This window comes from Eurosta solidaginis, chromosome 2 (assembly GCF_040869045.1).
Source record: "Eurosta solidaginis isolate ZX-2024a chromosome 2, ASM4086904v1, whole genome shotgun sequence".
Lineage (NCBI taxonomy): Eukaryota > Metazoa > Arthropoda > Insecta > Diptera > Tephritidae > Eurosta > Eurosta solidaginis.
The window spans coordinates 22,028,879-22,056,703 of record NC_090320.1 but is presented as its reverse complement, the minus strand read 5'-3'; the positions used below and the strand labels follow the sequence as shown (position 1 = coordinate 22,056,703).

General features: G+C 38.7%; 1 protein-coding gene across 1 annotated transcript in view; it reads right to left on the bottom strand.

Moving 5' to 3' along the window:
* step (cytohesin steppke) overlaps positions 1-25,562 on the bottom strand; it is a 464,613-nt gene extending 439,051 nt beyond the window's left edge. Inside the window, exon 1 of the transcript XR_010949350.1 lies at positions 25,465-25,562. The gene's annotated coding sequence lies outside the window, so the exon portion shown is untranslated. The remainder of the gene's footprint in view (positions 1-25,464) is intronic.
* Positions 25,563-27,825: the final 2,263 nt, after the last annotated feature.

Below are 27,825 nucleotides of genomic sequence, written 5' to 3'. Positions count from 1 at the left end.
CTCTTGAAAACTATCGTGGAATAGCAAAGCTCTCCGCTATCCCTAAGCTTTTCGAAGCAATCGTTACTAATCACCTTACATTTTCGATTTCTACATTGATAGATCTCAGCATGGCTTTTGTAGAGCCAAATCAACCACAACCAATTTGCTTGAATTTACAACTCACGTCTTTAATCGGTTTAGAAACAATCATCATACCGACGTTATATACACTGATTTCAGCAAAGCATTCGACAAAGTACGCCACTCGTTACTTGTTTATAAACTCGAATTGCTTGGTTTTCAACCTGGCCTTACTCGCTGGATGTCCTCCTATCTTTGCGGTAGAGCTCAAAGAGTCATTTTTAAAAACATTTGTTCGAATGTCATCGATGTTCCCTCCGGTGTGCCTCAGGACAGCTATCTCGTTCCTATTCTGTTTTTGCTCTTTATAAGCGATGTTCCACAACTATAAAATATTCTAAAATTTTAATGTATGCCGATGACGTAAAACTTTTTAAGTCATACGCGTCGGTTGAAGAACGTTCTGTATTCCAGGCGGATTTAAATTGTTTAGTTACTTGGTGTAATGCGAATTTTATGCCGCTCAACATAGAAAAATGTAAATCCATGTGTTTTCACGTGGGAATATACAGCCAGCTTCCTACAAAATTAATAGCCAAACTCTGGAAAGCGTTGATGTTTTTGTCGATTTGGGAGTTAAAATGAATTGCAAACTTAGTTTCAACCCTCATATTAATGCCACAGTCAATAAAGCGAGAGGAGTTTAGCATTTGTGAAAGGATGGGCAAAAGAGTTTAGTGATCCTTACGTTACAAAAACCCTTTTTACATCATTGGTGAGGCTGATATTAGAATATGGATCGATTATTTGAAATCCACGTTATCAAGTTCATGTGGATAGACTATAATCAATTCAAAAACAGGTTTTACTTTTCGCCTTGAGAAATCTTCAATGGGACTCTCTGTACAATCTTCCCCCTTACACTAATCGGTTAAAACTAATAAACATTCCTACCCTTGCAAGTCGTAGAGAAATTCTAGGTTTACTATTTATGGCTAGACTTTTAAATGGATCGATGTCAAGCCCATTTCTTTTGAATGTTTTATGCCGAGTTTCAAGGCATTATAAACCTATAATTCTTAAACAATACAGAAGCAATTTCCAACTACACGAACCTTTTCTATGTTTGTGTGAAGATTATAACTCTCACTCGAGAATAATTGATGTTTCGGACTCGCTCTTTGCCATAAAAAAGACGGTTTTATCTTCTCTTAATAATTACAAAATTATATTTATTATACTTTTAATCTATTGTATTTTGTGAATCTATATTTCTCAGCCGATGAGTTTCTCTGTAGCTGAGCGGTTTTAGATCTCGGCGCTTAAGAAGCCCCTGCCTCTCAAAGACTCGGTAACAATAAACATTATAAATTATAAAAAATAATAAATAATAATAATAAGAATTAGGATACAAATAAAAAAGACATGTATTAATTAAAAAAACAAAAACAAAAAAAAAAAAAACAATAACAGGATTAGCCTGATTTCATCGGGCCACTTGAGAACAGTGCGCTGCCACAACGTCCGAGAAAAAAAATATGTTTCCTCAATTTGTATCATGACTTCTTCCCAGCATGTGTGCCAATTAACTAAATTTTCCTCCTGGGTACGCATTAGTTTGTTTGAATGCTCCATACAATTGCACGGCTCAGTCGCATTCTTAATTATGATTGTTTTTATGCTGCAAGAGTGCAATGATGCTGCCGAATATGGCTGTTGGATTGTTGGACTGTCATAAATCGTCGCATTTCGACGCTGGCAGATATGATATTCAGCACAGCCGTCACACCACGCGCCCCCCTCTCGCCTTCAACCATTTACAAATCGTATGTATATATGTATGTGTTAATCGATATGCGTATTTATTTATACCGTTAGTTATATACTTGCATATATTTATGGGATCGGTCCATGGACACTCATTAAATTTGCTTTGGTCGAAGGTTTATGTGCCGCCATTTTGATTTTGTTGCTTGTTGGCTATTTTTCAGTTGATTGGCTGCCATTTTTACTATATAAAATGTAATCATTTTTAAAAGTCATAAATATGGATATATTTACAATTGACGTGGATTTAACTGAGTTTATATTATTATCATTCGATAACAGTAACTGTGATGTCTGCGTTTACTTGCTTTGATGGTTTAAAGCGTACAATTTTTTGTGTGACTAAAGTTGGTTAAATAGTTCGATGCACTTTTAGCTTCTCTCCTTCTATTAGAAAAAAGCAAAGAGATACGAAAATTATCTTGATGATGACGTGATCCTACTTGCAACCGGCCGGTGCATTCATATGCGGGCATCAATCAGAATCTGCAGTACACAGTTAGGCTCCACTCAAGGCCTAGCAACAGCTAGAATTCTTCATAGGAGTTCCACCAATGTTGAGTCTAAGCTTCGGGAAGTTGAAGAATCTTGATATGATGTAAGTGCTGGCATATTGTGGTATTTAAGCCAATAAATTGGCAAAATTTGGTTGTTTAGAACTTCCAATGAGTTTGCGGAAGCTTCGTGAAGTTGAACAATCTTGATACGATGTAGGTGCTGGCATATTGTGGTATTTGAGCCAATAAATTGGCAAAATTTGGTTGTTTAGAACTTTCAATGAGTTTGCGGCCTACTTTGGAATCAAGTATGGCGGGTATTTTGAAACAAAAACAAGCTCGCAAAAAGCGAGACCCCTACAAAACTAAACAAGTTTAGTTTAAAAGCCGATGATTTGGTCTCTAAGTTCTTTCGGTCAGTCATGAACCGTTTTGGTTAATAAAGTTAAACCACAACAAAGCTAACTTAACTAGAAACAAATCGGCTTCTTAGCGGCTACAAATTATTGTTTTAACATCATCTTATTGTCGAAAGCGAATTTTTACAGACAGGTTACAGATGTATCAGCGATTTTATATTGAAGTTTTAAGAGTATCTGCTTCATTGTAAACCGATTAGTTATCGATAACACTCCTATAAGAAGTGCATAGCTTTCCGATATTAAACCGAAAAGTATTTGATATCAAAAATATATTTTAGAAAACAAATCGATAACACGCCAATAGTAAATCGATAGCTTTTTGTAACCATATCAATAACTTTTCGATAATAAACCAATTTAAATTATCGATAACTTTTCGATAATAAATTTTTTTTAAATAATCAATAACATTTTGGTAAAAAATCTAAACTTTTCGATAGTATATCGATAAATTTTGGTAAAAAATCGATAACTTTTTGATAAGAATTTATGTATAACCGGCGTCGGCTAGTAATACACGTCCAAAAATGTCTGGTGAAGTGTCGAAAAGCGCATCGTAACCTCGGTAACAATAACCTGAAGGCGAAAAAAAATAAACTCGTTCAATTTAATTTCATTTGATTTGATATAATTTGATTTGATATAATCTTGATCTCCAAACAGCTGTTCTGCGCAAAATTACGACGGATCTCGTCAACGGTTACGGAGCGGATCGTGTTGGCTTTTGGGGTTTTATTAATATCTTTTGTTAGAAGAACATTTTTTTTTCGCCTGCGCCTTATTCACATAGCTCAATCGATAACTTTCTTTATAACATATGGATAACTTTTCGATAAATAAAAGCCAACGTTTCGATAACAAAACGATAAATTTTCGATAAAAATTGCTAACTAACGATGATTTTGTTATCGATAGATAATTTATAAAACCTCGACTACAAATCAATAACTCATCTAAACATCATCTACAAAGAACCGTTCACAGCAAACCGGAATCTACGCCCATAACCCGTCGATAACACACCGATATATTATCTGGAGCAAACTTTGATAACAAATTCATAATATGGCGTCCGGTTAAGGTTCTGTTTTCGGTTATGACAATCTATCCTTTCTTTCCCTTCCTTTTGTCTTTTCTTTTCTTTTCTTTTCTTTTCTTTTGTTTTCTTTTCTTTTTTCTTCTTTTCCGGTATTTCCATAATCTAGCAGATATTTTAAATTGGGATGGTAAGTAACCTCAAACAAAATGATTTTCCATGACAACCCCAACGGGTTTACACCCTAGGGATGACGATTTTCTGGATTTTTCCTTATGGTTTTTGCCAAAAACTTTCTACTCATTCACGAATTTTCTAAACTCAGTAAATTCAAAAGACGATTTCTTAGAAGCCAAAAAAGATTTTCTAAAGGCTCGACTTTGAAGAGTGGATGTTACTTTCAGGAAAAATAATGATCTTAGAAAACAAAATTCTAGAAGTGGCATGACCTTCTAGGTTCAAATAACTCAATCGCCAGGACCGTTTTCACCCAAATGCGGGCTCACCACGTCGAAAGTATAGTCCTGTTTCTGGTTACAAACGATTCATTTCTACTACACACACATATATGTATGTATGTTACTTGCTCTTTTTGAAACAACAAAATTTCAATTACCAATCAAGTAAAAATCTAAATCGACATCGAAATGGCGAAAACATTCAAAACTAAACACAAAATGCAGGCGCGCTAAGGATATGAGTGCAATAAACGCACAAATAAATGGAAAAAATACATATGTGAGTATGAAATAGCAACAACAAAAATGGCAAAATCAACACCTCTACACAACTACAAAAAAAGGCACGCAAGCGATAACAGCAACAACAATAGGGGTATTCAAATAGTACGAGATTGAACGAATTGGCAATTTAGTAGGAGGTGAGAAAACGTTAACAAAAGACAAAAACAAATACAATATTTAGATAAAAATATGTATTCTCTTTTTTGCTAAACCGAGATTTCTGAATGGGTAACAGACTAATGTGGAGTGGGCGTAGGTAACGCCATATTGGGCGCCAACTCGGCCACAACGAATATCCAGTTTAGAGGCAGTCAAGTGCAAAATGCATTAGAGTGGGAGGAGGTGGAAAGCGAGAGAATCCTAGAATGGTACAGAGAAGCGGTAGCGCAGGGTGCTGAAAATAGAAAAAAGGGCAATCAAAAGGCCTAAACGCGTGCGAAGTTGTGGGCATATTTTTTTATCGGTTTTAGCAAACTTTTACGCTTTCTATCGTATTTTTAAGCTTTTTTAGTTTCTTTGTATGCGTGTTTTTTGCGCTTCCACTATTGTTTTTGCTACTGTTGCTAAAACAATTGTGTGTTTATTCATCCGTTTGAAAATTGCAATTTTCAAATATTTTATTGTGCGAAAAATCACTTTTTCGATTTCAATTTATTTAGAAAGGCTATTTGCGTTTATTTTTTTTTATTTCTATGGACTTTTTTAGTTTGCTTAAAACACGATGATAAGGTGTGTACAGTGAGGTATTTTGAAGAAAATATGGTGCAAAAGGAATTCAATGAAATTTATCACTTTTTTTCGGACTTTTAGACAAGTTTTAAAAAGGGTTGTGCCTATTTTCATTAAACTAGCCCAACCACAAACGATCATGTACTAAACTGCCCAATATTTAATGCTAATTTAATACAGATTCATTAAATCTAGTACACTTGTTTTTTTAATATCGTAGGTTGAGCTAGCTTAAACTTAGTTTGATTGGGCTGTAAAGGTTGGGTTAGCCTAAGAGAACCCCGGCCCACTACTTACGAATGTAATAAGTCGTAAATATCAGTACTCGTGAAGTTTGATGTGTTAACATACAGCATACATCGAAAACCCATTGATAACAAACCGATAACTCATCGGAAATATATCGATAACATGACGTATATCAACAGATAACTCGTTGACAGAAAACCAATAACAGGTCGATAATTAGTCGATAACAATACAAAGACACAACGAAAACAAATCAATAACATTTTGATAACGAATCGATAAATTTACGATAAGAAATTGAAATTTCTTCGGTGACAAAACAAAAACACGCTGAGAAAAAATCGACAATCTGCCGATAACTCGTCGATTTTAAGCCGATGTCTCGTCAAAAACAAATCGAGAACGCGCAGATTTAGAGCCGGTAACTCGTCGAATACAGTCGGAAACCACGACAGAAAATCGTCAATGCAAAACCAAAATGACATCGAAACAAATCGATAACGCGATACAAAATTTAAATTTTTTTAATTAAAAAACTATAGATTTTCGTTAGCAAACCGATAACTCTTATAACGTTTATCGATAAAAAATAACAATTGTATAAAAAATTGATAACTCGTCTGGTTAATAACTCGCCGATAGGTTGGTTAAGTTGAGCTGGCTAGTCCGTGAAGATCTCCATAGACTGAATGAGTCCATAGTGTTACCAGAAGTTTGCTCAACGACAAAACTGAAAAACCCTCAGTTCTGTTGGCAAAAATAAGAAGATTTCTCTTGACAAAAACAAGAAGCTTTCTAGAAGCCACGTTCTGCTTCGAGATCTGCTAGTTGTGCCACTTCTAAAAGTTGGAGCTAAGCCTTGCAAGCGCAGGTTACGAGCACAAAATGTGATCGATCGTTTTCTCCTCCTGCACGCACTTCCTACATCGACTTTCATTGAGAAGGCCAAATTTAAAATCCCAAAATGTAGTGTCCAGTCAGAATACCCATCATCAGCATACGATCTCCTGTAATCAATGATAGGAGTAACTTTATTGTTTGTCTAATGTTGCAAGACCTGCACATGAGCTTCGACACTTTGCAGCCCCTCACTTGGTTCCACTAACCTGAAAAACCCCTCAATGATCCGACAGCTTATGGGATTTGTTTATCAGCGCAATATACCGCAAACCCTACTTCTTCCATTACTTTGGAACCATCGCTGTACACTTGTATCGCCTCGTATGCCATTTGAGCGCCCTTGCGCCCACCTTCCATATATATCGTGGTTCTAAGAGACCCATTGAAGCGCAGATACGGAACTAGGTAGTCTATCCTTTCAATATTTGGTAACGCTAACTTACGATGCAGTTGTAAACACTATGTTCTTCGCCACCTGTTCTACAGGTCAAGCGCTGATAAGTTACATACATACCCCTTCTAATTTTTTGGGCTAGGTTCTTTTTTGAGTGGCCGTCCACCAAACATGTACTCCGTAGTATAGGATACACTTAACAATCGCTCTAAATATTTAATGAGAGAGAGAGAGAGGGCGATATATGTCACGTTATTTTACAAGCATAAAGTGCCGTCGAGGCCTTCTTCCGATAACAAACAAATAATAAATGTATAAAAAACCGATAGCCAGTTGACAACAATCTTTATCGATATCAAACACTTCCATAATAAATCTATAATACGCCATGCGGTTTCGGTTTTGATTCCGGTTTACTATGTATCACTTTACTTTCTTTTCCCCTCTCTAATGCCATATATTAGACCTACACTTACATTCTGGACACATCAGGCCTGACCCAGTTCAACCTGATATTCTAGATTCACCGTAGCGTTAAATCAAAGCGGTTTATACGTCAATGTTCAATCTAAGCTCAATAGATTTGGAGTAATAAGAAAAAAGCTTTTCTTCCTTCTGGGTGTGGCCAACGCCTACCTTGGTTAATAGTTGAGATAGAAAGTGTGCAAAAGTATAAGTAAGTCAAAATTGCAAGCATTTATCGCATTCGGTAAAAATTATATGACTTTGTTTGAATTTATAAAAAACATTTGTCAAACTTCACCACTGTGCAGCACTTAACTCTTACAACAAAAAAATACAAAAATTGTTGATAACGAAAGTGAAAGCTTTTTTACAAGATTTTATTTGAATGTTATGCATTTTTCAATTTGGCAAATCGGTTGTAGCCGTTTAACGATATCTATAACAAGCTGCAGTGGGGGAGGGGAAGGAAGCATAGCATTTTGGCAATTGCCACTTGGGTCAATGTTTATGTAGCGCAAAATTCTATAACCTAAAAACAAATATCAATTGACCGAAAAAATGCAAAAATGGCACAACAAAAGTGCTCACACACAGAGAACCCAAATGGATATTCGGCCAAGCCGAGGTTCATCAACTAAGCGCTTGGGTTGGGTTGTGCTCCACACAAATTGACTCAACAACCCAATCAAATAACGGTATGCGATTTTTTAACGCTTAAATGTGTCCGAATATATTCAAATATGTTGTACTAAATATTAATGATATTTTATTGTTGGCTTATCGAGCAAATGGAAAGCCCATAGAGCAGCTGTTAGCTATGCATGTGGCGGAGGCAGGAGAGATAGGCTTCAGTGCACTTCATTTTCAAATATTCGCTACTATCTATTAAGTGCCAAAAAATAAAAAAATTTAGTTTTTTTTCTTCGCATATATGCAACAAAAATAAATGTTTTTTTTTTGTCAGAGCAAAAAGTAGAAAAAAATTTTAAAAATTTTTTAAGTATTTTTGGACCATCTCTTGGGCACTATTAAAAACAAATACATATATAGAGGGCATTAGAATATGCTTTTTCCAGGTTCATTGATTTTAATTGCAAAATTGTTTTTCCATGGTAAAAAACTTGTACAAAAACTTTCAACACTGATGCGATGAAGAACAGGTGTTGCCTTGCCAATATAATTATCTAATTGAAGGAATGCGGAGCAAAGGAATTGTGTTGACATCTGAGGCCAGTTTATGAGCAGCAATTTTTCAAAAGTATTGCTAAAACTATAAGCAATTTAGCCTTTTAAAAGCTTCTAGAGTATAGATGCCCAGGCAGTGGCTCTATTTGGCTCAAAACAATATCACTTTAGCTCTATTTGGCTCCCAACAATAAGCAAAACGATTTCGGTTAAGCAACAACGGTACCAGCAATCGATTGATACCCATACGCTGCGGGCCTACCAATTTTTTCAATGCTAAGATGTTGTGTAACTTGTATATTTCCTTAATAGTTTTGTTGTTACATGCTTAACATTTTTGTTGTTGCAACAGTGCTGGACCAGAGAAATAAGGGTGTCAAGGGCGTTGGTTCCACATTGCAATTGCAGAGATGGTTGGTGGGGACATGTTACAAGCGGGACATACATTGGGTATGTCGGTGTTGATTCTGGATAAGTAAGAATTTAACCTATTACAGTATCCAGATCGAAATTGAGCTGGAGTGACGCGTATCTATCTGGGAAGGCTGCTTTCATCAGTGTGAGTTCCGGGTTTTTTGTCTTTAAGAACGGGGTTCAACGGGCAATCTCTGGCATAGAATTCCGACAACTTTATGTGTACGTCTCTGATAGATGTCTGTTGGGATGCCTAGGTTTTTAAGTATTCAGCAGAAACTGTTTTTTCAGCATTCAATTTCTCTCCTTTGTGGGAAGTATTCTCGTCTCACTGTGTAGATGATGTTCTGAATATATAAGAAGACATCCCGTGGCAGTTCTGAGCTAGGTGTTTTGGCAGGCCTGCAGTATCCTAGAGGAATCGGCGACTATATTGGAGATGCGTAGCATACTAGCGGCCGGCCAATCGCTTTGCAAATGGTTATGAGCGTTTTTTATATTCGCCTCAAGTACTGTCGGTAAGAGGCTTGAGGATTTTGTTACGGCACTGGACTTTAGGTGCAATTGCTGCTCCATGCTCGTAAAAATATAGGTCCTGATGCGACGCCACTCGCGGTATTTTTGGATATCGGTAGTGTAGTGCCGTCGACGTGGATGTCGAATTTCGTCGATATTTGCTTTGGGTACGTTGTAAATAAGGTTAGGTTGAACTGGCCGATCCATGAGGACCTCACATAGACTGAATGCGTCCGTAGTGTTATCAGAAGTTTGTTGTAACGACCAAACTGAAAAACCCTATCAAAAACGAGGACAGTTGTAAATAAAGTCGCCGAGAATTTCATCGCGAGGTGCAAAATCTAGAAATATTGGCCACATTGTTTATTTTATAGCATAGCTCATCAATGGATGGGCTGTTTCCATTAATGTTCAGTCATCGGCGTAAGATAAAATGGTAACTATTTCTGGTGGGAAAAAAAGGTTACGAAATATGAAACTTAAACAAAAGTGGTCATAGGACACCACTCTGAGGTACCCCCTTGTTTCATTCTTGTTTCCTTTGATGTGATGTTTCTGAACTGCACCGATGCCTGCCGACCACGCAGATAATTTGCAGTCCACTTTTTTTGAATGGGAGGAAGGGTGGACCGTTCCATGTCTTGCACTAACGTGGTGTGATTGACTGTATCAAAAGCTTCTGTCAAATCTATCGCAACGCATACTGTTCTATGGGGGGGGGGGGGGGGGGGGGGGGGCGGGTTTGATTCAGTTCGCAATTTATTTGTGTGTTGATGGCGGTTAGCACGGTGGTGGCGCTATGTAATTTTCGGAAGCCATACTGGCGTTGGCAAGTCGCAGGTTTGCGCTGAAATCAGTGAGCAGGACGCCTCCAAGTGTCTTGGCTACTGGCTTTAGGAGCGATATCGGACAATTTAGTAGCGTTATCACCCTCGCCAATTTCCATTTTGCAGGTATGACGAAATGGACAGTGACAGGTTGAAATTGAGCGCTAGATATTTTAAACCCTCACAACCAAGGTTTTTAAACATCAGCATGGCAATCCCATCCGGGCTTTGGATGGCAGCCGGTACCGGAGCGCCTTATGATTTTACACGACCGAGGGCTGTCATTTCAGCGTAACACCATTTGTTAGCTGTGTTTTTTTTTACTTCTATATACGTTTACGCTTAAACTTTATATGGACTGCTAAGCGACAAACTTTAAATACACCTCTGAAATTGCTGCGCATAAAATTTGTCCTATTAAATTTCAATACGCATTATACTCAGATATAACTGAAATATGTGTATATGTTTCACCCTCTACACTAATTCTATGTATTCTATGTGTGTCCACAATTCATCGCAGCTGATTCAGCTATATGTTATACCCTATGGCCATCAGAGGGTTGTGTCTCCGATTTTCGGTACACCCTGTGCTGTAGCTGTAGTTATTTAACCACTGCCGCTAGATGGGTCTCCTAAGCATTATCTAAGCGAGGATAGGCGGTTTTTTTTTCACGCGCAAATGTAAACGTATACGCGTGTGAAAAAAACACGGCTATTATCAAGTCCCTGCTAATCTGGAGGATATAAAGGATGGAATTTTCGAAATATTTAAACATGAATTCGATGGCCGATCGATGGTCGATTGGGATATGTGGAAACTGGTTGCAGGGTACCTTGATTGGGAAATGTAGCAAATATCAAGGGGCCTCCTGGGCAAAGGCAATGGTATATATATGGAAAGATGCCGCGCTAAGCGAAAACGGATGCTACCGCAGAAACACCTTAAGAACAAAAGGAATTCGGCGTTAAGGTCTAGCCAAGCATATCGGGCGGAATATTTTGAAGACCAGCGTGGACCAATAGATTTGATGTAATCACTGCGGCTTCAGACACCCTCCTCCCCTCTCCCCAATTTCTGCTTTTTCTAGCTTGGGCTACAATATTGGAACATCCTCGCGTGATATATCTCGATATGAAAATCAGCTAAATTACTTTCCTGTGCTGATGTGGAGATTCTTGTTGCTAATTATCGATTGTTGACCTTTAAGCAATTCGGACTAAAAATCCAGTACTTCAAATTTTTCATTGTTCCAAAAAAATATTCTACCCATCATAATTTTGTATTGTCGAAATGTATATTTCATGAAAACAGTACAGTATAAAAAAAATTAAAAAGATGATAGATTTATGGCAGCTACAAATAATATTGGGATCAAAAGACAAACGAGAAGTTAATCTACTCATATAAGGTTAGTCATGTTTAATCCAGATTAATAGGATAAACAAAGATATGTTCAATGCAGTCAAAGAAGAGGGAAGTAGCAATTTTTTATATTTGGCTAAAATTTTTTGGTTTTTTTTCACACTCTCATAACGCGCACTGTAGATGGCTCATTTTTGACACCCACTCACAGTTAGTGTTGTTGTTGTTACAATTATGATTTATGTGCCATGAGCAATTTTAGCCATTAAAATACCATTACTCGATCGATGAACGACTAATCCGCTTGTGATAATTGTGGAATAAAAAAGCTATAAAAATATAAATAATTAACTTTATTGTTATTGATGGCTAATTGAGATTAGGAGAAGGAAGAAGAAGCAAATATTGAAGCGTAAAAAGATCGCCTTCATTTTACGATCCAAACACGATCAATGATCAGGAATTTTAATAAGTCATTTTGACATTTCACATATGCGAATTGATTGTATTCCATTAAAAGCAACAATCAACTGGTCAAATAAACAAAAATGAAAATAAATAATAAAATATTGACTAATGAATAAGTCTCTATTTTCAAACACCGGCAAAAATAAAGCTAGTAAAATTAACAAATCAGGTTTGTTGTACTTGAATAAATCAAAATTCAGTAAAATTGATTGCATTGTGCTTAATACAATTGAGTTTCTTGTAAATAGAACAAATTTGTTTAGTTATTTCAGCAGAAGAAAAACTGTTGATCTGAAGTTAACAACATTCTGTAAAAATTACAGATTTCAATCAACCTAACTGATTTTTTTGTCGAAAGAACTGATTTCATTGGTAATTTCAACAACGAGCAACTGTCAACCTTTTGCAAATGTATCTGCTAATTTTAAAAAAGAAACTTACGCTCACGGCGCCCATTACTTTGTTTTGGGGTTACAGAACCCCTCACGGCGTTCTGCACAATAAATGCGGAAGCTCCCACACGAATTGTAGGAAATTGTCATAGCTCAACGGACATCTACATCGTAAGCGCAGCACTTGTAAACTGCGTCAGCTGGCAGCCGATGGTAACATTGGCATCCGACCACCTACCGACACTCCTCTCCCTTGAACGATCAGCCAAATTCAGAATATCTGAAAAACGCACTTTCATCAATTTAAAAAAAAAAAAAGAAAGTGAAAGGAATATAAAAATACACACGTATTATCTTTTCGCTGCCCTTCCAATCCCGACAGTTGTCCGTCAAGGGGAACGTGCTTTTCCACAAGGTCATTGAAACCGTGTCTGCGCGTTTCTTTAACGCTAGAAGAATTGCTGAAATCTGTCAACATTTCCAACGGAGGCCGTAACTTAAGCGAGAGAACGTGTTTTTGTAAGACAGTAAGACCCCGGGCGACCCTCAGATTTGGGACATAAACCTGCGTATCAGACAGCTTGTAGACAAACACAACAAGCGGGAGAAATGGGAGGAATACCTAAAGAAATGCAACTTCTCTGCCGGTATAGGTAGACTTTGGCCAACCGTAAAGTTCAAATTCAAACTCGCCTAACCACAATGAAAAAATATCCATCGCCATGCCAGCAATATGAAAAGCATTCCTCGTTTGACAAAACTAGATGGCGGGCCAACAGATGCGCTGAAAAGCATAAACTCAGCGCGTCCCCTATTAATGGTTGAAGAAGCCATTTAACATGCAAAACCATCCAAGGAAGTAGGCCCGCACAGGATTGTCATGCTAAAGCCTCAAATCCTCGAACTTGTTGTCATGCTAATGTCTAAAATCCTTCAACTTGTTGTTTCTGTCCACTTTCGTCATACCTGAAAAATTGAATATGCCGAGGGTGGAACCGCTACTAAATTCTAGTAAACCAGCTAATGCAGGAGACCACTATCGGCCAATATCTCTCCTATCGCCAGTAGCCATGACACTTGAAGCCTTCCTGCTTCCATACTTTAACGCAAACGCGCGAACCGTCACCGCTATAAACGCCATCAACGCATAGATAAATTGTGGACTGAATCAAGAATCCCACCATAGAACAGTACTTGTAGCGCTTAACTTAACAAAAGTCTTTCATGCAGTCAACCACTGCACATAACTGCAGGACCCAGTCTCAAAAGGTAGACTGCAAATTATCTGTGTGGTCCACAGACATCGGTGCAGCTCATGAACGTAATATCTAAGCCGAGAAGAATTAAACAAGTGGTGCCACAGGGTGGTGTCCTATCCCCAATTTTGTTTAACTTTTACATATCGTAGACCCCTTCCCCACCAAAAGGAGTTACCGTTGTGTCCTACGCCGATGACTGCACAAAAATGGCAACAGGTCCTGGTCCTTCCATCGATGAACTATGCTATAAAATCAACTATTATCTTCCTAATCTTTCCAATTCTTTCACATTGTGAAATCTGACATTGTCACCGACCAAATCCGCGGCGACCTTATTTACAACATGGACATGGCAAATGTCGACCATATTGGAAATTCACGGCGATGTCATTATGCGACTGTCTCACATCCAAAAACACTGGGTGTGACGCTCGATCAGGATCTACTCCCAAAGTAGTCTAATAAAGACCCTTTAGCAATAATAAATATTGAAGTTATTTATTCCACAGTTCAGCGATTCGAACGTTAGGAGAAGGTGTATAAATAATCGGAATTCCCCAGAACTCGTTGCAATATTTTTGACAATTTATGAGTGGTCGCACCTATTGGATGGGGCGAAGCCCTGCAACAACAACAGCATGCAATCGTACCTAAAATCCAGAGCAGTAACAAAGTCCTCAAGTCGCTAGCCGGCAGCACTTGGTGCAAAGATAAAGAAATGCTCAGGCCTGTCAAAACACCGCTCTCATAACTGATGCGGGTTCTTTTCTTATGCCAGGAATTGCCTGGTAAATCCCGTTCTTAAACTCAAATACCCTGCACTTGTAGAAGATGAAAGCATCCTCCCCAGGGAGATGCGCGTCACTCTAGCTCAACTTTTCTCTGGACACTGTAATAGATTAAACTCTTACCTATCCAGAATCAACCCCGACATACATTATGTCCTGCTTTTAACGTGTCCCTGCATGACACTAACAATCTTTTCAATTACATTGTGGAACCAACGCCCCTAACAGTGCTTTTCCTCTGGTCCACATCTCTTGAAAATGCAAGTTTGCTCGGACTCCCATTAGGGATATTGTGGAGTTAGTGAATAATCACAACAACAAAAACATGAAGCAGCCACTCTTATGTACATATACACATTATAGCTAGCAACACTTATGTACAAGGCAACGAAGAGATATATCACACACACAGATGTAGTCATCAGCCGAAGTAGTTACTCACACATACACACGCATATGGCTATAAGAAAAACATAAACTACAAATATACGTGTATATAGTAGCTAATAACCAAGCATGAGATACAATTGTTCTCGAGCTGTTCGCGAAATGACTAGTCCTTAGGAGAAATGGGTAAACGGAAAACCGAGAGTATAAAAGCAGCGCAACCTGAGGAATGACGAATCAGTTTTGATTTAAACACGCTTTTCTGAAGTACGTGATTGTGAAGTATAATTGTCCTACTCCAAAAGTAGTCTAATAAGGGCCCTTTGGCAATAATAAATATTGGAGTTATTTATTCGACAGTTCAGCGATTCCAACGTTAGCAGAAGGTGTACAAATAATCGGAATTCCCCAGAATTCGTTACAATATTTATGGCAATTTGTGAGTGGCCGCATCTATATGGGGCGAAGCACTGCTACAACAATAACAACAAGAATAAAAATTGACAGAAATATCTGTTAAATTGACTAGTAATTCGGTTGATTTTACAAGCCTTTTTCTTTCAGTGACGGAGTGAATTAGAGCGCAAAATTTGCAAATATTTTATTTAAATTTTTGAGTTGATTTTTTTCTATATTTCTTTCTTAAATGTATTTTTTAATTTGATTAAATACGTATTTTTCTTCTTCTTTGTTTCAATTTAATTTTTGAGAAATTAATGCGATACTAAAAATTATAACAAAACTCAATAAGATCAATTAATATTGTGTGCGAGCCACTGCCTGTCGTCGATGTTGTTGTTATTCGTTTTTTTGTTAAAATATTTTTGTTTTATTGGCGATTTGTTAACATCACATGAAAAGCTTAAACATGGCATTAATCATCACGACAAAGACAACAATGACAAAATTTTTTAATTCAACTTTGTAGTCACTTTGTTGACATTGAGAAATGTGTATTTGAGCCAGCAGCAAACGAAGTGCAGCAACAACAATCATATATATGAACTTACTTTTTTGGACTATAAAAGTTTTTTGTTCCAATGTGCACAGCTATGATAAAGAGGCCTTTGTTCTACAAAAGAAATGCATGCAGAAAAGAAAGTAAAATAGTTCCTTGATGATTATTCGCACGGCTGCCGGTGCTACTTATAATTTAATTTCGCACCAACAATTTGAAAATAACCAAGGTCTGTCAAGCGGATCTCTTAGCTCGCATCGGTACAATTAAACCGGATAAAGATGGCTGTAGGGATTTCGGGGATTACGCTGGCTACCTGTGGTCCGCTTGGGCGCGTTGGGCGGACACCACCTCTTGCAGGGTGGCAAGATCTGTCTGGCGGGAAGGTTATGGCAGGAGGTCTGATGAAATGATTGAATTCACTAAGGTACATATATCAAAGATCATTTGAGGATTTGACAAGACACTCTCCAATGTGAATTCATGAGGTACGTCTCAATATACTAGAAACCGCATGCTGCTGCAGCTGTATGGAGAATGCTGAAGTGGAATCATCGAGTCACTTTATGGTCGATTGCCCAGCGTTTGTCAGAACTAGGTATTTAAGTCGCGGCTCACTTGGATCTCCGAAGGATTTGTCCAAAGTTGAGTTCGGTCTCATTCGAAGCTATTCTCTAAGTAGCTATATCTTACGTCACTGTAATGACGAATGTGGTATCACAACAGACTTTCACGCTATCAAATAGAGCTTTCCCTACCAGGGCAGCTAGCACCTAACCTAACCTAAGGTCTCTCAAAAGAAGGACAGAGCTGCATATGATCGACCCAGCAAGAAATGCATGGAACCAAGCACATGGCTGCAAAGTGTCGAAGATCGTGTGTAGGTCTTACAACAAAGTTATTCTTATCATTGAAAAGAAAAGATTTTGGGTTCATTATGGGTATTCTGACTGGATACTGCCAACTGGCGACACATGCTTTTAAACTTAGCTTTGTCAGCGATAGCAGATGTATGAATTGTGAGTTGGAGGTGGAAACAATCGAGCACGTTTCCCTGCACGTTGTATTCACTCATTTGCCGGAGTACGGAGTAATTCAACTTAACCTAAATTAAGCCACCTCAGATACATAACTAAGAACGTTGCGAACAATCGGGTTTAGGTTAGGTTGAACTGGCCGGTCAATAAAGACTTCACATAGGCTGAATGTGTCCATAGTGTTACCAGAATTTGTTTGACGACCAAACGAAAGAACTTCAATCAGGTGCCGGGACATATGTTATAGAATAGCTTCGTCCTCTTGGAAAATACTAACAGCTTTCTAGGACCCAGCTTAATTGCTGCCTCGAGATCTGGCAACTCTTCCGCCTCTAATAGCTAGAGCCTTGACTTGGCGAGCGCAGGACACGAACACAGAACGTGCTCAACCGTTTCTTCCTGCAGCTCACACCTCCTGCACTTGCTGTTACTGACGAGGCCTAATTTATAAGCATGTGACGCCAGAAGGCAGTGTCCATACAGTATGCCCATCGTAAGCCTTAAGTCTTCGCTCTTCAGTGATATGAGCCATTTTGTGCGTCTAATATCGTAGGCTTTGCACATGATCTTATAAATTTTGCAGCCCCGCGTTTTTGTCCACGCCTTTCCTGCTTGATGGATCATATGCAACTCCTGTCTCCTTTTGTTTTCTCCCAAGCGGCTCGGGAAGTCTGTCGTCGACTCAGCGAATGTTGCGCCCTCCTTAGTTAACTCATTGGCTTTTTCGTTACCTTCTATCCCTTTATGTACGGGAACTCAGTAAAGATGTATTGTCCAGCTTAAGCAAAGTTTTTCCAATTCTCCTTTGCATTCCAGAAAACTTCTTGATGAAGTACTGTATGAGATTATTGCCCTAATCGCAGCCTCACTATCAATGACGCGACTGCAGCTTAAGCGAACTATCGGGTTTAATTGGGTTGATTTAAATTTCTAACATTTTTAAAATTTGCTAACCTTTTGAGGGTCTCAAGTTTATTTTTCAACATTTATGAGATTTTTTCTCTTTTCTTCATGAATAATATTGAATGAGATTTTTCATCAATCCCAAATGTCCTATCACCATATATGTAGATGTAAGAGCATATATGTGTATTAGGACGGGTCAAATTGTATGGGAAAAAAAACTTCAGGTGCATATCCAGTTTCTGAATCTATGGGCCATACTGAGTAATATTGTCCATGGGACCATAGGTCTGATATGAATTTCGAGCCTCACTAATTTTGTTAGAAAATTTTATATCCCAATCCGAATTTGAAATTTATTTATTTTCATGTATTTTATTTGTGAGAGCCGCTATTCGGATTGGGATATAAAATTTTCTAACAAAATTAGGGAGGCTCGAAATTCATTTCAGACCTATGGTCCCATGGACAATATTACTCAGTATGACCCATAGATTCAGAAACATGATGTGTACCTGAAGTTTTTTTTTCCATACAATTTGACCCGCCCTAGTGTGTATGTATTTATTCAAATCATATGTGAATTGAATCAACAATAAAAAATAAGTATGCAAGTCATCCTTGGTATATTTGAGTGTCGTTAAATGAATGGATTAACCATAAGTTGAATGAGCTGCTGAATTGTTGCATGGTTCAATGGATCGATGTATGTATGTATGACTGCAGGAACAACAGGATGTATTGGCTTGGGATAGCATTAGTAATGCCAATGGCTGTCAAATGTTTATTTGTCCCAACTGAATTTTCTGCCACATTCAAAAACATAACAACAACATTCAAAATGCCACACTCAACATTTAACAATTCTATATTCGTAATTCTTCGTTTATTGTTAGCCATTCAACATTCAGCATTCACCAAAAACACCATTTGCCATTTTTGACGTGTTTGCTGCCATTCATTTTGCCGAGCGGGTAATAACATAAAATTTTATCATAATTAGCTTTTTCTATGCTCCAGCATTTTAATTTTATTGCGAGAAAAAACAGAAAAAAACCAATGCACAAACCGCGTCTGAAACGTCGTCAGTTCATCAGCCAGCGCTCACAATGGCTACCGATCAACAAGAGTTTTGGAAAAGACCGTGGGGCATCTCATCACATCAAGCTTGCGACGTAGCTCATACGCATGCAACTCGCACACAAAACAAATTTACATCTAAATGTCTTTCGAAAATTTGATGCAAAAAAGAAAAAATGCTAAAACAATATAGGCCACTACTTAACATATGGAAGCAAACCTTTTTTTGCGCAGTCATGCAAAGGCAGCGCCGCACTATGGGATATTTTGAAGATATTTGTCTAAAAGTTCAATGCATAGGATTGAATCAGGCACCCAAGCTTTGGATAACTCCAATATTCATAATTGCAAAATGGTCTTTATTTAGCTTACTTTGGGAGTAGTACAATTATACTTCACTATCACGTACTTCAGAAAAGCGTGTTTAAATCAAAATGATTAGTTATTCCTCAGATTGCGCTGCTTTTATAGTCTCTGTTTCTCTCGTTCTCATATTTCTCCTAAGGTCTAGACTTTGCACGAACATGGAACAATTGTATCGCATCTTGGTTATTTAGCTTTATGCGTGTGCATGTTAGCTGATGACTGCATATGTATATGTGAGATAATTTCTTTGCTTTAAACTGCTGGTTATGTGTGTGGAATATTCGTCGTCGTCGTAAGTGCTGCTTGCTTTAATGTTTACATATACATAAGTGTGGGTGCTTGATGTTTTTATTGTGATTATTTACTAACAGCATGGTAATGCTAATATTCCCAAAGCCTACAGACCCATTAGCTTAAAATCATTTCTGCTCAAAACCTTTGGGAGGCTGAAAGATGCGTTTATAAAGTTCAACATGGTTGAAAAACTATTATCTACAACATAACATGTTGTTTACACCGATTGTAAAGCCTATCCTACACTATGAAATCCACACAAACGAACCTACCTCAAAAAATTAGAGAGGGTATGTGGGCTATTAATACTTAGTATTACGGGAGCAGATCATACGGTCAAAGTAGTAGCGCCATCAAATATTGCAGGCGTAACTACCTAGTTTCCTACCTGCGATTTGATGGGTCTCTTAGAGCCAAAATAGAGGTGGATGGTTGGCGCACGGGTGCTCAAATGCAGACGAAGCAATACACGTGTATACCGATGAAACAAATTCTACAAGCTGCCAGATCACTGTAGCATTTTTCCGGCGGAAATAGTGTCACGGGTAAAGGGCAGTAGAAATACTGGAGAAAAATAGCTTACACTGCACCCGCGTCAATTCTTGCGTTTATAGTCATGCAGATGTTAAGGGTATAATCTCTTATAGCACATCATCTAAAACTGTGTTGGAAAGTAAGCAATTCCTGGAAATACTCGAGATAGGGAGAAGAAGATATCTATGTTGGGTCCCACGGAATATGGAAATAGATAGAAATGAAAAAGCATCTGAGCTGGAAAAACAAGGCGCATAGATTGACGCTTGTACAGTAAACGTTCAAGTCAAATTGGGAGAGACTAAATAAAGGCGAGAGTTGCAACCGATCGACCAAGCAGGAATGCGTGGTATTTACAATCTTGGACAAAGTTACTCTTATCATTGAAAAGAGGGGGATGTGGGCTCATGAAGGATTTTTCTTCTGAAGTCACATGTTCTTAAATTAAGCCTTCTCAGTGTTAGCAGATGTAGAAATGAGGGTTGGAGGAGAAAACGACCGGGCACACTCTTTGTTCATATCCTTTGCTCCTGAAGTCAAGGCTCCAGTTACTGGTGGCGGCTGAGTTGCTAGATCTTGAGCCAGCTATTTAGCTAGGTCCTATAAAACTTCTAGTATTTGCCAAGAGGATGGAAATATTTTATAACGTGGATCCTGGTATCTAATTGAGCGTTTGCCCTTTGGTCGTAAAACATATTCTTGTAACAATATGGACTCGTTTAGTCTATGTAAGTTTCACACGGACCAGACAATTCAACCTTACCTTACCAATTATACAAGAGGTGCGATATTCCCTACTGTCTTTCTTTGATTTTTTCCCCGTGAAAACAACGCGTGGAACCTTGAATACCTTCTGATCTAAAATTTTATTTTAAACACTAAAGTTGCCATTAGATCTCGATATGTTTTATGCTTAACCTGCGTTTTGTCATATCTTAAAGCTCATTGGCTTCTACGAATGTAAAAATTATTGAAAACAACATAATCGTACCAATTTCTTGTGCTGTTCTCGCTTATGATGTCCGTTGAAAGACTAATACTTAAAGTTTCAGAGTTAATTTTTAGTTCATCAACCACCCATGGCTTTTTTATAATACTTTTGAAAGACTATGAATTTAGTTGACATGAACTTTACCTTAAAGTGACAATTCACGCTACTTTAAAAAAAAAATTGAATAAACTGCCCCACAGTGCGCTGGGCATTGTGTGTGGGTGTGCGCGCTTAATAGTAGTGGTGGCAGGTGCCCATGTCACGGTCGTGCAGATTTTTGATGAAATTTCAAATTTCTTGCATAGCAAGTAAATGACTGGCATTAAATTGATTTGCAAGCATTTTGGTATTAAACCGGCTGACGCTCGCTGAGCTCGTGCCATTTCAAACATGGTTATGTACACAATACGCGCAAACAAGATGAATCCCTTGTGATTTGGGCTTCATGAGAAGACGAACGTCTTGCACGATATACCAATTTAGAAAGGTTTGTGACTGTATGTGCACCTGACGACTGACGAAATGCTTAGTTCGCTGCTGGCTTAGTTGATTGGATGGGGTTGGACGGGGTTGAAAATCAAAATTCTACGCACATTTCACAATTTCATTAGGCTAAATAGCGACTGGGTACAATGTGCTGCATTCTGATTTACACATACACACTTTCATACGTAATGCTTAGCAGAGTGGGTGGGACTTCTGAGTATACTAAAAATTTATATGTGTTTATACATTAGAGTGGGGTGCAGAATATTATATAGCCTTCACGGTAGGAATGGTAGGAAGACCTAGACAGTGGCCTATACAGACGGCACAAAAATTGAAAAGGGAACTGGAGCTGGGGTACTCAAAACATCTGCAGGTAAATCAAACGCACCTACCTCCTGGCTCATGCAGTGTCTTCCAAGCGGAGGTCTGCAGACTGCTCCAGAATAGTTTGGTGCCAGATGTCAAGGCCTGGCTGCCTTAAAGCATTCGAATCCAACGTAATTAAGATATCTAATTGTTTCCTTTTGCAAGGTCCCAGGGTACAGCGATACTGAAAGGAAGCGTCTTTGCAGATGTTATGGCCAGAAAGGTTCCGAAATGGACAGTTCATTGCGCTATTGCACTAATGCTCCGACCCTGGCGCATACCAACAAGCTTCTCTGCAGAAGCTGTCAGGATAACGAGGAAGAGCAACACTTTCTCTGCCGATGTCCACATCCTTAAACAACACGACTCCGATTTTTTGGCGCCCTTTTGGCATGCTTTTTTAACCTAAACAAACAAAGATTTCTAGTGTACTCCGAAGTCCCACCCACTCTGCTGAAATATTTACGGGCTATCTTTTTATTTGTCCTGAACAATATTTTAAATAAACCAAAAGGAAAAAAATATATATTTCGGCCCACTCTAATATTCATTCATTTTGGTGTGTGTCCCATCGCGTTTGTTATTATAATGCTAGGTGTTCCATTGTGCGCCTGGAAAATTTCATTCTTTCTCGCTATCTAACACATTTGAACGATGATGCATTGACAGGCGCGTGGTAGCGCTAGATTGGAAACAGAAATCTTAGATGCATGTTGAAGAGGGAGAGTGAAAGAGAAGCTGACATGGTTTTTAAGTATTGTATTTATGTAGAAGGAGGTAAGCACAAGAAACAACGACGGAGCATGCGAAATGCATAATTCATTATGAAATGAAACCAATACTTGAAGGTGACGCCTCATTCATTCCTATATTAGGGTGGAACTGTGTAGGACGATTTTTTGACAATTTTGAACCTTATAGCATGTGCTCTGCCCAATGCACAGGAAAGGTTCTATCTAATGTACTATGCGAAAGACTGAAGCCTGGTCAATCTACCATCGATGAGATATTCACGATGCGCCAGATCCTCGAGAAGATTCACGATAAGAGCATCGATACTCGCCATCTTTGTCGACTTTAAAGTAGCCTCTGAAGATAACTCTAGCCCCAGCGGGTTAGGGGGTTAGAATATACCCGCGGTAGGTGTGTCTGTCGTAAGAGGCGACTAAAATACCGGATTCAAGGGGTTTGTGTAGTGGAGCCCTTTAAGGTTGCCAGCGCAGTACATAGCTTCTCCAAACCCAATTGTCAACCTCACCTATCCGTGGCGAATCCTGTTTCATTAACAGCCGAGGCTCTGGCGACCACGAACTCCTCATGGATCTAGGGGGTGCGAGGGCGTTATGGCCTAGAAGTTCGCATGTGGTCATAACAAATCGTGCCCGAGATGGTCGGGCTTGGTAACGCAACGTACCGGATCTGCATCCGGCAAAGGACCATCAACTCGATAACACTCCCCAAGACCTTCGGGGAGTATCCTTATCGGTACAACAACAACAACAACATCATAAGAGCGTACAATCACTGGCGTATGCTGATGATTTTGATATTATTAGCCTGAACAAACGCGTTGTGAGACTTCTCTAGTGTAGATAAAGAGGCACAAAAACTGGGTCTTGCGGTAAACTAGCACAAGACGAAGTATTTGTTGTCATCCAAGGAAGAATCGAGGAATTCGCACCTTTGCAGCCACGTCACTCTTGATTCAAGACTGTGAAGGACTACTTCTATTTGGGGACCAGCATTATTATTATTATTATTATTATTATTATTAATAGGTCTGGAAGCACTGCGACCTTTGTGCAGATCTATTGTGCAAGACATTTCAGCCTAAATTTTTGTTTCTGGAGGCTCTTGATGTATCTAAGTACCTCTTCAGGCTTTTTACTCCATATCACATAGGGATTAAAAGCCCCACCACCTAGATGGTATAGTCTCTGCCTAGCTATAGCGACGCATTCGCAGAGAATGTGAACCGGCGTTTCATCATCCAGCTCATAGAAACGACAAATTTGGGTATCAGAGAGATTTAATTTACTTAGGTCATATCGTAGGCCGCAGTGTCCCGTGTAGTACCCAGTAAGAGTTCTTAGGTTCTCCCTGCTTAGGTTAATGAGTTTGGCTGATATTTTCGTTGCCGGAATTATAAACAGTTTGGCCTGCTTTTGCCCTGGGCAATCAATCCAGTTACTTATAGTTTCCCTGTTGTGTGCTTTTGTGAGTGCACAAAAGGGCTCTGATGTCCGGGAACCCATCCCAAAAAAACCTTGTTTTTGGCTCTCAGGGCATTAAGGATTTCAGTGCATTAATTCACTAGCTTAGATGTAGTTGCGTAGGATTGCAAGGCATGCAGTGCCGCCTGGCTGTCCGACATAATGTAGATGCTCTTCGATGTTGAGCCTTTCCGCAGACATTCTATACCACAGACCTCTATTGCATGAATTTCTGCCTGAAATATGGTGGGGTAACATCCCATTGGTATCAGTTTTTTGAAGTTTGGCCCATAGATGCCATATCCCGTTCTTCCGTCATCGAATTTCGATGAATCCGTGTACCAGACCTCTGAGTCAGGGTAGTTATAAGGATTCCCTATTTCCCAGTGGGTCCTGTCCACAATGGACATTTCAAAGTTCCGTGAGATTCTGAGCTTATAGGACATTACGTCACGCAGTTGTAATGAGGGATTTCCTATGAATTTTCTTATTACTTTCATATGCCCTCTCATATTTCCTTCCTTCAACTCAGAAATATTTGGAAGTCTTAGTGCACCTAGTGCTGCCTCTTTCTCTATCATAATAGGGAAGGGAGGTATTCCCACTAAATCACTAAGTACGCCAGCAGGGGCGGTTCTCATTGCACCCGTTATGCCAACGCACACTAATCGATGCAGTTTGCTTAGTTTAGCCGTTGCCTTTCTTTGCCTGGCCTTCTGCCACCAAACTAGAGAAGCATAGGTGACTATTGGACCAGCATTAACAGCAAAACGAATGTCAGCTTAGAAATTAAACGGAGAATAATTCTTGCCAATAATTACTACTTTGGACTGAGTAGGCAATTGAAAGGACGAACAAAAACAACGCTCTACAAGTTGCTCATCATACCTTTCCTGATGTATGGCTAGCATCATGGACGGTGTCCAGATAAGATGAGATGGCTCTTGGAGTTTTCTGAGGTAAAGTTCGCCGGAAGGTTTATAGTGCTGTGCGAGGTACCTACAGCGAGTGTCGATGGAGGTATAATGATGAGTTGTAAGAGCTTTACGCAGATATAAAGATAGCGCGGCGTGTACCAAAAAAAAAAAACTTACGTATCCGCACCAGTAACCAGACTTTTCAGTTGATACGGATATGTTTGCGTGTAGCTTGTTGGTTTTAAATAAAACAATGATTATTTTAAACAATTTTACATAGATTTTTAAATGTTGACGAAGTAGAAGTAAATTAGGTAGAGGACGCATAGATCAATTTACATGTTTAGAAAATATGCGTTAAATTTATAATCTATATTTTTTTGACTTACCGATAAGCAATTCAGAATTGATTTTGTAGTAATTTGCAGCTGTGTTAGAATTTGGGAACCCGGCATGGCTAGGCTTAGAACTCCTTTTGAGATATTTGAATAATTTAAAACCAACTGAAGCTTGTGATCAAGTTCCCTGTAAGTAAGATACCTGAAAAAATTTGAAACAGTTGAGAGCTTCTTAAAAGTGTAACATAAGGAAAATTATATTGCGATATGAGGGCGCAGGGATCGATGCATTAAATCAATTGGGATTGGGAGGGCAGAGAAAGGTATATTTGTGATGTGATGAATGCGGTTAATCGCTCAGAAGAGAGGAATATGGGTGCTAATGTTACTATCGGCTGACAGTTGACGCAGTTTACAAGTCTTTACGATAGATATGTCCAGCGAGCTATGACAATTTCCTGCTATACGTGTGGAGGCGTCCCCGTTTATCGTGCAGAACGCAGGTAACAGGAGGAATGTAGATGCTGATGATTTCCAAATTTGCAGCGCCTGACCAGAAAGTTTCAGAACATTGTCCCTGAGGCCGATGTCGCGATCAAATGGAGTAAACTGCACATAGTGGCGAGTTTCTATTTCAGAGCAGGTCTGCAAAGCAGATTTTGCAGTGAGCGTAGTCTCTTGAATCGCAGTAATGCGGATGTTGCGCCACTTCATGAAGTCGACTATCTCCATGATCTTCCCAGCTAACCGCTTGCAATTTAACTTCAGTATTCCCCGAAGTGCTACAGGGAAGACGCCGTCCCTTGTGGTGTAAGAGTTGGTTGCTGCAATAGCTACTCGTGTGTCTGTGCCGGAACGAGGGAAAGAATAAACGAGCGATAACACGAGTTGGTAAGCATAAATTGCTAAGATTTATCATAACCTTATAAAATTTCTTCCAATATCACATGATCTGGCGACCGTTTACAGCCTACGACGTTATACTATACCTGCACTTCGAGAGCAACAAAAAATTTGGTTTTTCTCACAGGGTGGCGAGATTTTTTGCATTGAAACGTGTTTCCAATATCAAATTTGGTTTAGAGAGGAATGGGTTTCCGCATTGTGGCATCTTCAGTAACAGTGGTGCCAGTCTCTGAACTCAAATTGCGAAAGAACTTCAGTTTTTTATCTCTTTGTACCACTTTCACCTCAACTACTGAGTCGAATATCACCATAAGGCATAATAAGACACGTCCATGCATTGGTGTGAGGAACTCATCGCCTCAGGTCACTGGGTGGTAATATAAATTTAAAGTTATTATATGCAATTGGTGTTATTTTTTGACGAATAACGACTTTTTATGTACATATATTTGTATGCATGTGAATATTAACAACATGTTGTTGGTGCAATTGAGAAATGAGATAGTGTATAAAATTTTATTTTTATGAGTGCAACATGTATACTCATTCTTTTCAGCTGCCATAACTGTTGACTGAATACCACCATTTATTTGAGCCATTACATTTAACGATTGAAATGAGCCATACTTGCATATATTTGTATGTACATACATACATACAATAAACTTATTCGAATAACTCCAGTGGCGCTCATTAAAATTTCGTATCCTTTTAAAGTGTTTCACCGCATGTTTCACTTTAACATCAGAGCTCCCTTTAGTCCGAGCTGACTTGGAAAGCAGTTGCAACTGAGTTTAAAAAGATACCCTAAAAAAGTTTAGAAAACAAAACATTCAAGTTAAATGTGTAGGCAGTCAGAAGGCGAGTCGAGAGAATTTTGTTTCTCGTCTGACGCATAAGGGGATTCGCCTTGCTTTGCAAACGGTGCACGGTTTGCATGGAATGCACAAATTCACGGATTGGCAAAATACAAGCAAAAATGTTGTGCCAACCATGCAATTAATGGATGTCATGCTCACACTGTGCATAGACGATGGAAGAAAAAGTATATAAAATGAAAAGAAACAAGGAAAAGGAAAAAAGAGGGGAAAAGGAAATCAAGTGAAACTGAGGAAAAAGAAAGGAAAGGAAAATTAACGAAAGGGAAAGGGAAAGGGAAGGAAAGGAAAGTAAAGAAAAAGAAAGGAATGGAAAGAAAAGAAAATGAAGGTGAAGGACAGGAAAGGAAAGCTACGAGTTATCGGTAAGTTATCGACGCTTTGTGGGCGTGTTATACACTCATTTTGGATGAGTTATAGGTTTCTAATCCATTTGTTACCTGCACGTTATCGAAAACGGATAGACGAATTAGGGTTCATTATCGAAGAGTTATAAATTTTTTATCGGTAGCAAAGTACAAAATACCGGTTCGCTATCTAAAATATTATTTCGCTATCGAAAATATACATTTCATTTTTGCCTAGTCATCGGTTTTTGATTCGTTTTGTACGACGGCTTACACATGTG